Below are 14,219 nucleotides of genomic sequence, written 5' to 3' on the forward strand. Positions count from 1 at the left end.
ACACACACACACACAGCACCCCACTCACATAGCACTCCACACACACACACAGAACCCCACACTCACATAGCATTCCACACACACACAGCACCCCACACACACCGCACCCGTACACACAAACACATACACTGCACCCCTCACTGTTGTGTGTGTGTATTAGGCCGTCTGTGTATGTATTCAGCCGTCTGTGTGTATGTTTGTGTATGTTTGTATTCAGCGGACTGTGTATGTATTCAGCACTCTCTATGTGTACTCAGCAGTCTGTGTGTGTGTGTGTCTATTCGTCAGTCTGTATGCGTGTATTCATCAGTCGTCGTGTGTATGCATTCAGCAGTCGTTGTGTGACTGCATTCAGCAGTCTGTGTGTATGTATTGAATGTATGCATTGCATTTGTTGGAGGTACTTCTAAATATAATCTTCGTTGTATCTATAATTTACATTTTTATTCCTGTAAGTTGTGTAGGCAGGGCCCCAGTGCACTGCTTTGCCCGGGGATCCATAATGTTGTTAAGATGGCACTGGTGTCTGTCAGTGTGTGTGTGTGTCAGCAAGTGTGTCTGTCAAGTAAGTGTCTGTCAGTGAATGTGTGTGTGTCTGCCTGTCAGTGTGTGTGTGTATGTGTCTGCCTGTCAGTGAGTGTTTGTCAGGGTTTGTGTGTGTATGTTATTGAGAGTGAGGGCCAGTGTGTCTGTCAGCAGGGCCAGCCTTTGAGGTATGCAAGCTGTGGGGTCATGTAGGGCGCAATAACAACAGAGGCGCCCGGCGGCCAACACAGCTCACAAGTTTTGGACACCAGCATATTTAATTTAAACGATTCCCTGGTGGTCCATTGGTGCGCACCAGCAGTAGGTGCAGTCAGATCATATCCCTTGTGGTTCCGGTGCTCAGTTAGTGAGTCAGGGCACAGGCTCAGAGATTCTCAGCCTGTGCTCTGACAACATTGAAAGTCGGAGCCGCAAAGGAGTGGGTATGGCAAAGAGCTACTAATTAGCATAATATCAATATCCGTTATAAAACCAGGAAAATGTGGCCATGGATGGTGAGCTAATTCAGGGGTGCAATGGGCCACTTGACTGGATTTGCCCCCCAGGCCTGAGGCTGCCAGCCCTCCCCTGTACATAGTTTATACTAAGTGACCCATAGGTTGACTAGGCGGTGACTGTGGCGGTGTAGGTGGAAGCGGCGGTGGAGTAGGAGGAGGAGGAGGTAGCCAACACTGTTTATATATATATATATATATTATTTTAATTGGGGTAGCCCCTAAAATATTGGGACATACAAAAAAAGAAACATTTGCGGCCTGCGGTGCATTTCTTGCAGTCCTGATGCATGGAGAAATGCTCAACTCCTGATGCATGGAGAAAATGCCTTCACAAGCCTCTGCTAATGTGTACATAGTTTATACTAAGTGACCAATAGGTGAAGGAGGCGGTGACCGTGGCGGTGTAGGAGGAGGATGAGGTAGCCAACACTGTTTATATATATACATATTTTAATTGGGATAGCCCCCAAAATATTGGGACATATAAAAAAGACAACTTCCGCAGAGTAGCTGTTGACATTATAGTTGCGCAGGCACTTTGTTGGCTCTAGAGAACCTCGGGCCAATCGCACAACCCCGTGGCGGAGACTTTGCATGCAAATGTCATCCATATCAACTTTCAACGCCAGTTTCTGCGCCTACCATGGAGACCATGGGTAATGGGGAATCAGGGTTCCATTCCGTACAGGGACCCTGAGAAACGGCTACCACATGCAGCAGGCAGCAGGCGCGCAAATGACCCACTCCCGACGCGGGAAGGTAGTGACGACAAATAACAATACAGGACTCTTTAGAGGCCCTGTAATTGTAATGAGTCCACTTGAAATCCTTTTACTTTGATCAATTGGAGGGAAGTCTGGTGCAGAGCCACTGACCCGTGCGTGCTGCAGCTTAAACTGCTCGCACAGTCTCATGAGGCGGTGAGCGTGAAGGCCGAAGTTACGCTGCAGCGCAGACAGGCGAGCAGCAGCAGGGTGACAATGCCAAAAGCGCGCACAGCCGCTACAGTGAATGTCACATCCTGTTCCAAGTTGCGGATCAGTCTGGTGATGGCTTCTGGTATCCAGTACTCTTTTTACTGAAGCTGCAACAGGGTCCTGGTATGTGACCGCACAAACGCTGGTGCTCGACACCAGGGGGCGTGAGGTTATCCTGCACCAGACCCTGCTAATCCATTCCACACTGTGACTCCTAACTTCAACATCAGGCATATTGGGCCCGGTCGTCCGACCGCCGCCCAGACAGTGTCTGGGTCCCGGTCACCGGACTGCGGAACTGCGAATGGCTCATTAAATCAGTTATGGTTCCTTTTATCGCTCCATCTGTTACTTGGATAACTGTGGGAATTCTAAAGATAATACATGTCGACGAACGCTAGGGGACGGCCGCTCCGCTTTTGCACCCTGCTCCCTCTTATGCTGTGCTGGTGCCTCTGTGCGACCAGCGCCTCTTCCTCCAAACTGCACACGTCACTCGCATGACCTTTATTCCATGTGGAGTCTTGGACCTCATCATCCTCCACATCATCTTCCACCCACTCCTCAACCCTGCCCTCCTTGCCGGTCTGCACACTGCAGAAAGCCACAGCAGTTGGCACCTGTGTTTTTCCAGCATGTAAAGTCTGCAAAGGACATATGGAAATTGTTTTAGAATTGTATCCAGGCAACAGTTTTCCCTATAAACTGACCTCTCAGTTTGACTTGTGATGGTATTGCCCCAGAATTACAATGTTGTTGAAGTACCTCTTAGCTATTGATAACTGGTTTAAATATAGCAGCTTGGTATCTGGTAGTTTCTAGTGTAAAAAATATCAATCTGTTTTCTATCACTTAGATCTGTGTAACAAGTGTTGTAGGTGTGAAACAACATTACAAGTGGCCGATGTAGTAAATTCGAATCAAAGTTACGCTTCAGTTTGACTCTCAGATATGAAGTGCACGCCCCAAAATGTACTATTTAGCAGTTTAGCACTAAAACAATTAGAATGTTTACAATTGCGCAATATTAGACGCTTCTATTTGACTCTCATATATGAAGAGCAGGCCACAAAATGTACTATTTAGCAGATTAATCCCCAGAAAATAAGAATGTTTACCACTGCGCTGTAAGCACACTATTAGACGCTTCTATTTGACTCTCAGATATGAAGTGCACCCCATCCCACTAATGTACTAGTTTGCAGAATTCTTTCCTAAGCTGTCCCTATCAGCGGCAGCATCCTCTCCCTACACTAATAAGAGCTCATGTGCGTGCGGCGCTACGCGACTCCAGCGTATATATAGAGGCTGGGTCACATGCTGCACTGGCCAATCACAGCCATGCCATTAGTAGGCATGGCTGTGATGGCTACTAAGGGCACACAAGTCAAACGCTTGTTAATTGACTGCCCTGCAGCCTTTCAAAACGCGCCATTAAATCGCCGAACACCAAACTCCAACCCGAACATACAGTGATATGTCCGTGTTCGGGTCTGGGGTTCAAAAAAACCTAATGTTTGGTACGAATCCGAACTTTACAGTCCGGGTTTACTCAACTCTAATAATAATATCCCTTTGAGTTCTAGCTCTTGTGAAAGAACTACCTAAAACCTGAATTATATCAGGACTATAGCTGTCCGAGAAAGACCTTTTTACTGACACATATTGTTCTGGGTAGTGTTCCCCAACCCAGTTCTCATGGACCACCAACACTCCAGATTTTGTATCTTCATTGGAATAAAACAGGGACACACATTAATCCTGGACTGTTGGTGGTCCATGAGGACTGGGTTGGGGAATACTGGTCTAGGACACAAGGTTACAGACTTGTGTGAGATCATGGCTTGCCCTCTTCAATGTGCCATAACTTCGCTGTTTGGTCCCTTACCACCTGTCTGAGAAACAAGATATGTGCATAGAGTCACATGAGAACTTGTTGTAGCCTCACATGCTCATCAACACCCATTTCCCCAAATATCTATCCAATGTTAAAAAACTGAGAGTTTGGCAAAAGGATCATTATGTGATTTAAGCAGGAGATACTTTTTTGACAACATCATGAGGAGTCCATGTTTCTGGAGCTCCAAGTCTCCTTTTATTTATAGGAAATCATCTGCAATGGAGACCGTGTTGAAGGCTGCTAGCGTGTCATTTGATACTGGAGCAGTTTTTTACAATTTCTTGGGAACTTCCTCAAAGACGATACATTTGTGGAGGAATTTGAAAAACTCAAGCAAAGGTTACTGGCACCCTGCTGGATGACGCTAAATGTCCTTGGATGACCTTGAGAAGTTCTGTATTTGAGACCTAGCAATGTGAGTATGAACAGAGGGTCAAAGAAGTGATGGAATGTGGTAGCCTGTAGGCAAAATTCATATTGGGGGATTGGATGGTTTAATGATGTGAATATAACCTGTCAGACTAGTAAAATGATATGAGAAAAGCTGGGCCACTGGACTCACCATCCAATAGACAAGAAAGAGAGAATGAATTATGAAGGATTTTTATAAATGTGGGAGATGCAAGGGATGTAGATTTCTCCCTCAAAAAAGTCAGTTTTAAAAGCAATTACACAGGGGAAATTTTTGAAATTAAAGTATTTATTAATTGTCAAAGCACTAATGTAGTTTATTTACTAACATGTGGATGCGGCTTACAATATGTAGGCAGGACGAGTAGAGCTTTAAAAGTTCGATTTTTAGAACATTGCAAAAACATTAAGAAAAATATAAAAACTCACTCAGTCCCCATACATTGTAATAACTGTCCACACTTTAAGTTTGAAACCTTTTCATGCACCGGTGTTAAGAAGGTGGTTTTTGATGATAGAGGGGGTGATTTGATGAAGAAATTAAGGCAAAGGGAGGGTTTCTGGATTTTTACAGGTTTGAATGTTGGTTTTGATATGGTTTGTTTTTTTATAAATGTATATATATATTTTATTTTTATCGAATAGGGTATTTAACCTTTTAAACTTTTCTAGTCCCATTTTTTACTTTTCATTTTTCTTCTTAGTCCACATTTTATGCATAGTTACCCCGGATCCTATCTTCTATATTTTAAAGAGTAGTTTTACGCATATCAATTTCCATATTCAGCCTCTTTCTAAGAAATGTTTGTAGATTTCGCTTACTGGTCATGATGTTAATACATGTGTGATTGTTCTTCCAGATTGTAACAACACTTTTACTACAGTTATGTCATTTTTTTATTAATATTATATTAATTTTTACATTTTTAAGCCTTTGAGGCTATTAATTGAATAAGAGTAGAGAATTTATTTTGTCTGTCTATTTATTTATCTATATTTACCCATCAGAGACTTATATATATATATATATATATATGTCTTATTTTATGAATTTCCATTCTATGTTGCATTTGTATAAGGGAGTCCGTTTCGCGTTTTGGAATGCCTGGTGCGTTCCACGCGATACCGGGAGACGGGAGTCCGTTTTCTGCTGACACGCAAAACACGGAGGAGTGGAGCGCATACAGGAAGAAGAGATGCCCAGGTGAATCTATTTTCCACCGCCCCGTCTGATTGGATGCAGGCCAGATGGAACGGCACGGAATTACATTTAAAAGAGATCGGAGGAGAACACTATACATCTTCTGCTGCCCTTGACGAAGTCCAACCAGGACGAAACGTGTAGGGCGACGGGACCCACATAAGACTCTTCTGTTTATTTTATTGATCACAGTTATATATATATGTTTTATTTTTCTGGCTGCTTCACTATTTTGTTCCTGACCTGAGGGATCCTCCTCCAAGTCCACGGTTGGGCAAGACATTTGTTGTGATATGCTGGACTTTCTTTGAAATTTTGTGAGTGCAATCTAAATATTTTCTGTTTTACTATTTTATTAGTACACTATGTGGGTGTCTTTCTCTTAAACCCCTTTAAGGACAAGAGTAAAGAAGACCAAGCTCCTCCAACAGCAATTTTATATATACCTGCAATCAATTTCTTCTAGTGAGTGCATTTAGCCACTAGCACTTATTGGTGTTTAAATTTACTGCACCATTGTTTTTATCTCTCTCTCTATCCTTAGATTGTATTTTTTGCATTTTATATAAAGAGGACTTAAGGGAGCTTCTTATAATCTATTGTAATATAAGGGTAATCTTTTCTTTTCTTTGGTTTTTACTATATATTGGGGCTGATGTGTGTTGTAGTCCTTGCTGCTTAAGCGCAGGACTTCTCTTTTTGTATTTGTATTTACTTTGTATCACACAGCCTGGTTACAATGCTGCTACCCATCCCATGTGTTCCCTATTAAGGGTTAATAAGTAAAGGGGTGTATATAAAAAATACCCCTTTCTGTCTCATTAGAGATATCTTTGCCAGAAGCTCAAGGAAGCAGGCTGAAGGGTCAGTGTTAGGACCCGCTTAGGGGGGGTCTGCCTTGACGTTGGCAGGCGGGCATCCCTCCAATGGCCATTGGAGCAACTAAATGACCTCCATTTGTCTAAATATACATAGGGATTAAGGAAAAAGCGCAAGTAACATTTTCTTTTCTTTGGTTTTTACTATATATTGGGGCTGATGTGTGTTGTAGTCCTTGCTGCTTAAGCGCAGGACTTCTCTTTTTGTATTTGTATTTACTTTGTATCACACAGCCTGGTTACAATGCTGCTACCCATCCCATGTGTTCCCTATTAAGGGTTAATAAGTAAAGGGGTGTATATAAAAAATACCCCTTTCTGTCTCATTAGAGATATCTTTGCCAGAAGCTCAAGGAAGCAGGCTGAAGGGTCAGTGTTAGGACCCGCTTAGGGGGGGTCTGCCTTGACGTTGGCAGGCGGGCATCCCTCCAATGGCCATTGGAGCAACTAAATGACCTCCATTTGTCTAAATATACATAGGGATTAAGGAAAAAGCGCAAGTAAAATTTTCTTTTCTTTGGTTTTTACTATATATTGGGGCTGATGTGTGTTGTAGTCCTTGCTGCTTAAGCGCAGGACTTCTCTTTTTGTATTTGTATTTTATATATATTTTTACCCACTTTTGGTGTGCACGTGTATTGTACAGTTATATACATATTGTTTGTATCTCCTTTTATTTATATATGCAAAGGGATTTGGGATAGAGCACAGGTAACTGTTTAATGTATTTTAGCTGATAATTACTATTGCCTTTGCTACCACCCAGGCAGGGCTGGGTTTTCTATTTGGCAGAGTAAGCACTTGTCCCGTGGGGGGCACCTATTTACAGGATTTAGAATGTGGCTTTTTGGAGCTTAGGTAGGCTGATGGAGTGATAAGCACCAGGAGCCTTGGTCAGTGCCTTCTTTAGCTCACTTAGCCTGTTTAAATCAAAGCTGCAGGAACAGTTATAGAGGGTGTCCCAGCTCCTCCGGAGTCGGTGTGTGAAGCCGGACAGGAAGTGGAAGGGATCACTTCCCATCTCCCGCTAACAACCTCTCATACAGGAGTAGCAGGGGAAGCTCGGAGTGATGCACACTGTTTATGCAGCTCTGCCATCAATCATAGTAGGGTGAGTACTTCAAACTCCACATGTACCCTAAACACCTCTATTTCCTTAAATCTAAATGTAACTGTGGCAAAAATGACCTCGGCACTGGTTTTTGGAGGGGCCTGCTTGCCAGCCTCTTACCCCAAGACTATGGGCCCTGCAAAAAGACATGATAAAAAGTGACTTCCATGGGAAAATGTGCCTCTTCTCCTCACCCTTTTTCCTGTCCTATTGTTTCTCCAGCAGGGCGTTGTTCCAGGGACACTGCCAGACCAGTTTAAACTGGCTGCTTTGTCCCTCCTCAATCTCCTATCAGCCCTTGCTATTGTCTGACCACACTCTCAGGGCCGGATTAACATAGGGGCTGATTTTTTGGGGGGTTTTGTTTACACACTACTCTTAGGGTTGTTCACCTGGCCAGTATTTATTTGAGGCTGCCTGGCCAGTGCCAATATTGCAGTAATACCGGCAATACAAATTTTTTATCAGTATAAACAGAGATTTCTCTGCAATACCATTAGGGGCCGCTGTGTGTGTGGAGAGCAGCAGGGATAAGAAGTTACAGGGTATACCTGCATTTCTCTAATCACTGATCCACGGGGAAGAAGCTACACAGCACAGAGAGTCCAGGCAGCAGCTCCCAGCCTGCAGAGACAGCCTACAGCTCAGGGAAGTGAGGGATGGGGTAAAAGCTGCAGGGAGACATGGGGACACTTGGAGACACAGACACACAGACACACATGGGGACACTGAGACATGGACACACGCATGGGGACACTGAAACACTAGGTGACACTGAGAGACTAGGCGGTGCTGGGAGACATGGGGATACAGACACACATGGGGACACTGAGACATGGGGACACAGACACACATAGGGACACAGACATAGGGACACTGAGACACTTGGGGACACTGTGAGACATGGGGACACTGAGACACTTCGGGACACTGTGAGACATGGGGACACAGACACTAGGGACACGATGTCCCCAAGTGTCTCAGTGCCCCCATATCTCCAAGCCAGTCTCCCTGGTGTCTCAGTGTCCCCATGTATCATTGTGTCTCAGTGTCCCTATGTCTCCCAGTGTCCCCATGTCTCCCAGTGTCCCTGGGAGACATGGGGACACTGGGAGACATGGGGCACTGAGATACTGTGATACATAGTCTCAGTGTCCCGAAGTGTCTCAGTGTCCCCATGTCTCACAGTGTCTACAGTGACATGGGGACACTGGGAGACATGGGGACACAGACACCAGGGGGCAATGGGAGACATGGGGACACAGGGAGACACTGGGAGCAAAACATCTATACAGCAGTGTAACGGACCGTTTTGCACACAAGGGGTTAAAAAACGTTTAGGCGATATTCCCCTTTTCAGATGCACAGGCAGCTACTGTAAGCACCCATCTCCCGAACTGCAAACTACACGAATCCTCCAACTCCCGAACAGGAAACACACGAACCCGGGAAACAGTCGAACAGGAAAAGCATACAATCAGCTTACACTCTTGGCAATCGGCATACAATCCAAATCCCCCAATAACGAGACAACACTTTGTTTTGAGGGTCAAGCAGAATCTCGTTTACTGGGGCTAACTGCCCGGCTTTTATGCAGGTCTCCCACCTGGTGGACACTCCCCTAGGGGACCAGATGGAAGACTGGGAAACCTATTGGACATTGACCAATCACAGACTTACACATTTCCACAATCCCACAATGCATCACAATCCCTCCTCCAAGGACAGAGGCAAAACTCCATTACACACATTTTCAGTAAAAGATATAAAATTACATACGGTTACATCTAATCCATAAAACACACACATTCTACATATCCCCAGATAGCTTAGATCTGAGCGCACATTATTACCGAATGGCACTCAGATCTCATACATACAGTTCAATCGCCATGGAGCCAAAGTCCTTCCCATAGTCTTTCGTTAGACGAATAGGCTCCATGGCATGGCTATCTGGGGTGATGCTGTTCATATGGTTTAACTACCGAATAAACAGTTAGTCGGTTCCACTACCGAATGCAAAGGTAAGGAGGCTGGCGGCTCAGCGGGGTTCGCGCAAATAAGTGTCCGTTTTCAGTTCCATAGTTTTGGCGCTGAACACCGCTGGCCATTCGGGAGGTAAAATGGCCGCTGCCACGTGTTCGGCAAACGAACAAAGGCCACCCAGCATTCATCAATTAAGCTGCAGTTAAACGCAGCTTCTGGGCGGTCAATTGACGGCACACTCCAGTTCTCAGGTGGTCGATCAGTACTTTGTTCGGTAGATTCAAACAAATAAGCCTTTCAGCAGGGAAAATAAAAGGTTTTAACTGCCGGGCCATAGTCTAAAGGGAGCAGGCGAGCAACCAGGCTTCTCCAGTGCACAGTGACGAGGTTGGTTCCGCCACAAGCAGAATCAAACTAAGTAGTTTTTGGTGATTTCACTGAATTTTCTCTGTCACTCCTTGTGATTTACATCATGTGATGTCACACATACATAACTAGTTATGCAAATTAGTAAGCCCTGTATTTTTTTCCAAGAAAGGTGGCAACCTTAACTATTCTTCACATACCCTTTGTAGCGGAGAGCCGATATCTCACAGCTATTCTCCACTAAAGATCCCAGTGAGGCTCAGGAACAAGATGAGGTTAAATCCACAGGCAAGGTTTCTAGCAGGTAAAGTAATACAGCAGCATCCCAACAGCAATCCCAATAACTGGACGACACACAGTTTCAGGAGCAGAACTGCTGGCTGGTACATCCAGCCTGCCTTTTATTACAACTGTACACATACAGGCCACACCCAGGGGGAGGCATAAAACAACCAATAGTATCATGGGTACATCCCACACATCCACTCCCCTTAGTGTGACACATAATCCCATTTTTATACAGTTTCAAATATAACTTTTACCCAATATCTATAACTTCTGCAATATTAGTGCTACAAACATAAAACATGCATTTTCGTAATCAGCAGACTTCAATTGGTAATACTTCCAAAAATGGTCCCAATCCCTCCAGTAGATCAAAAGTTAGCTGGAGGCCCCTTTATGACCGACCGCAAGCACATTTTCCTGCCCAAAACAGTTCCATAGATTTGGGCTGTGCGGTCGGTCAATTTCTGGCATAAAAACAGCTAAGTCCCGTTCGAAGAGTGTTCGGTACTTCGACGTTAGTCGAAGTGTCGAAGTGGAGCGGATGGTAAGGGTCGGCGGTGTTCGAAGGTAAAATGGCCGCCGCCACGTGGTCCTTTGTTCGATGCCGTGCACTTCGACGACTTCGACCGCTTCGACGAGTACTTCGGCACTTCAACAGTATCCGAAGTGCCCATTTAAAGCTGCAACACTTTGAGATAATCCACTGGCCAGGAACCGTATTTGTCTTTATAGCCAAGTTAGGGTAGGTGAGGGTAATCCACAATACAGGAAGGGGCAGCCAAAACAGGGTTCCGCTACACCCTTGCTTAAGTATGGAAACTTAAGAGGGGTATATGGAAACAAAACTTGTGTGGACTAGCTGAAATTAAATTAGTTAAGGTAATGCTGACTTTGGTCTCTCTAACACTGTGGCATATCCCCTTTCTTCTACACTCACTACATCCACCTTTTCTCTGTCTCTGACTGAGTACCAGGAGCTTCTGTCTGCTAGTGAGAAGGTAAGGAGACAAGTGGACATGTGAGTGCTAGGGGACAGTCCATAGAAAGCATGGAGTGAGCGCATCATTAGATGCATTTATGTCAAGCTCAGGATGCTGTTGGCCAGCATGCATGATTGGCAGACAGCCTGAAATGCATTCATGCCAGACTAGCCTTCCAATTCTTTGGGCAGAAACTCCTCCTTTTTGGGCATGATCCGCGTCAGTGGCCCACCTTTTTATACTGCATATTGACTTCTTGCTTCACTTGACACTGCTGTTAGAGGGTATGGATTCACTTGAAAGATGAAAGCATGAATTAGAGAGAGATTAGCATATTTAAAGAGAATCTGAGTTTTTTTATAGCTGCATCCTATTAGTTTCCCTCCCGCAACATCTCCACCATATACATAATGCTTGAGAGGTATTACTGTTTTAGTGTTTTTGGTCGATAAGATTCTGTACTTAGGCCCCTCCTAATTATCAGCACCAGGCCCACTGGGCTCTTAATCTGGCCCTGCACACCCTTCCTTGTACTATAGTGCTCTATGTAACCTATTGTATGTAAATGAGACTGTTGGGGGTTTAAATGTGTGTATAAATTGTAAGTGCTTGCTTGCATTAAAGAGTTCCTGTTTTACCCTCAACATAGAGCCTCGTCTCATGTGTCTGGGAAAAGGCTGCATCTACCCTGGGGATTGCTATATCACTATACTCCCCAGGGATTATAATCAATAAACTCTTTTAAGAGCTGTTCCTGCTTGACTCTCTGAAGAAAGAGAGGTTCACCCACTGGAACCTGGAGCCTTGTCGAGGCCCTGGGGAGTCAGCACAGCTAAACTGACAAGGGCACATGTATGAGTGTGGGGATGGTGCTATATGGTGGCTATATGTGTTTAGGGGAGTGGTTATGGGTTTGTAGTGGGGCAGGGATCATCTTACCTCAGTGCCTTTTGGGATTCTGGCCAGCAAACAACTTCCCTCCCACACACCCACCCTAATTTTCTGTTTTTGTTCCGTCACAGCTAGCGGGGAGCGTGTCCTTGCCAACAGGGTTGGGGAGCAGTTGGAATGTCAGGAGATGGACATGGTGGGTCTCAACCTCCCCTGCTCTGTAAGGTAAACTTTTAAGTTACCGAATAGGACGTGCCCACCGAGCAAAAAGCCGGCTGGTGGTAGAGCATTTAAGATGACGGGAATTTTTGGTTTGGACGAGGGGGGAGGCGAGACACCAGTGGGTAAAGTTTTGGTGCATAGGCACCTGGTTAAGTTCGTTGGTTATTTAAGTTGGAGGCTGTAGGGCAATAAGTGTAATTTATATGTTAATTATGGTATGTATATGTATATATTTATGTGTTTATTTATATTTGAATTAAAGAAAAAGAATAAAGTTCGGATGAGTCCTACAGTTGTAAGTTTAATAAATGCTGTGGCCTGTTTCATCCAATATTCGTTGTTTGTCATTATTGGGGAGAGAATTGGGGTAGTCTCCTTACTCTGAGTCGCACCACATTCCCCGCTACGTACATACATAGGTCCAGGGTGGGTAGGAGACGGCGAGTTCCCAGCCAAGCTGTAACGCTGGACGTGGGGACTGCTGTGCTGATGGTGTCTGGTGAAGTTCTTGGAGTCCTCGGTGAGCACTAGGAGCATCCGTCAGCAGAGGTACCCAACTGGGGTACAGGAAGCTCAGTTACAGTAACCTCTCCCAGAACCTAAACAAACTATTTCCTTAGTCCTAAATGTAAGCATGTCAAGCCTTTACCTGGGGGAAAAATGACCTAAAGCCTATGTTTAACTCCCCTAAAATGTAAACGCCCTATGTACCCAAAGTACCCACATACTAAATGCAGCCTTACTCTAACAGTAACCCTTAATGCATTAGAATTCTGTGCTTACAGGCTACTGGCTTTTAAATACAGCCCCGCACCCAGGAGTAGTGGGAGTTTGAGTGCTTAGATATATAGCATCAGGTCAATATACAATGTACACAATGGCGATACAGCTGTGAATCTACAGGAAAAGAAAACAATATAATGTTATACAGTTAAAATGTGTAAACTGTGCTACAAAGAATGCACTTACTGGATAGAATGCTTTTAAAGTGCTTCTGGTTGTCTCTACCGAAACAAAAAAGTTTTGTTCTTTTGCTACACCTGACACTTGAGGGTGTGTGGTATATATCTGAAATATCATTATGGGTCTTGCCCAGGGACACTTACAGGTAAGGAGATCCAAACAGGATTTGAATCTGGGTTCTCAGTGATGTTACCACTGCTCCAAGCCACAAATATAGAACTCAGTTTAATATTGTTGGATAAGCTTCTCACATGATTTAATATTTTTAGATAAACTTTGAACATGATTTGTTTGCAACACGTTGTGTGTTCTTTTCCACTCATCCATCCGTTAAGGAGCTATTTCACTACTCCTGGCACTTTGCCTTCCCCACTCCAGGCTAACCACCTGATACTGCCTCCACATTGGTGGGCATTTGGTTCCAAAGAGCCACAAGTTCACTAGCGGGACCTAGCAGCAACCGCATGGAACTCTGGCTCGGCCACATCCCCCCACCCCCTTTTATGTCTGCAAGAGCCCCCATTATTTGACCTGCCAAAAAAGACATGCTCTGGAACTAATTTCAACATGAACTTTGTTTGCGGCCGGTGAAATCTTTACCCCAGTGGCGATTCGTCTATTTTCCATGCATCCGGATGCTATTTTGCCTACTTGGGTGCTCAGATCAGAGCTATCTGGGGATATATGATATGTGTAACAAAATCCCTCATTGCTTGTAGTAGTTATGGTGATTTTTCTCACAGTGGTTATGGTGTGGATCACGGTACTAGCATTGTATTCCAACCAAGAACACGCTCCTAGACTCTGGTTACCCTGCAGTGCATTACCTGGCCCTTTAATTCTGCAAAACTGCCCTGTTCCTCTGGCTTATGGAGAAGGCTGCTTGCCAGCTGTATCACTACTAGCTCTCTTAAGCGCTCTCTCCAGCTACCCTGCTACACCTTCTGGAAAGAGAGCCCCAGCTACACCCTCCTGGAGGAGGGAGTCCCGCTCTACCTACTC

Source organism: Pelobates fuscus, chromosome 7 (assembly GCF_036172605.1).
Source record: "Pelobates fuscus isolate aPelFus1 chromosome 7, aPelFus1.pri, whole genome shotgun sequence".
In the NCBI taxonomy this organism is placed as follows: domain Eukaryota; kingdom Metazoa; phylum Chordata; class Amphibia; order Anura; family Pelobatidae; genus Pelobates; species Pelobates fuscus.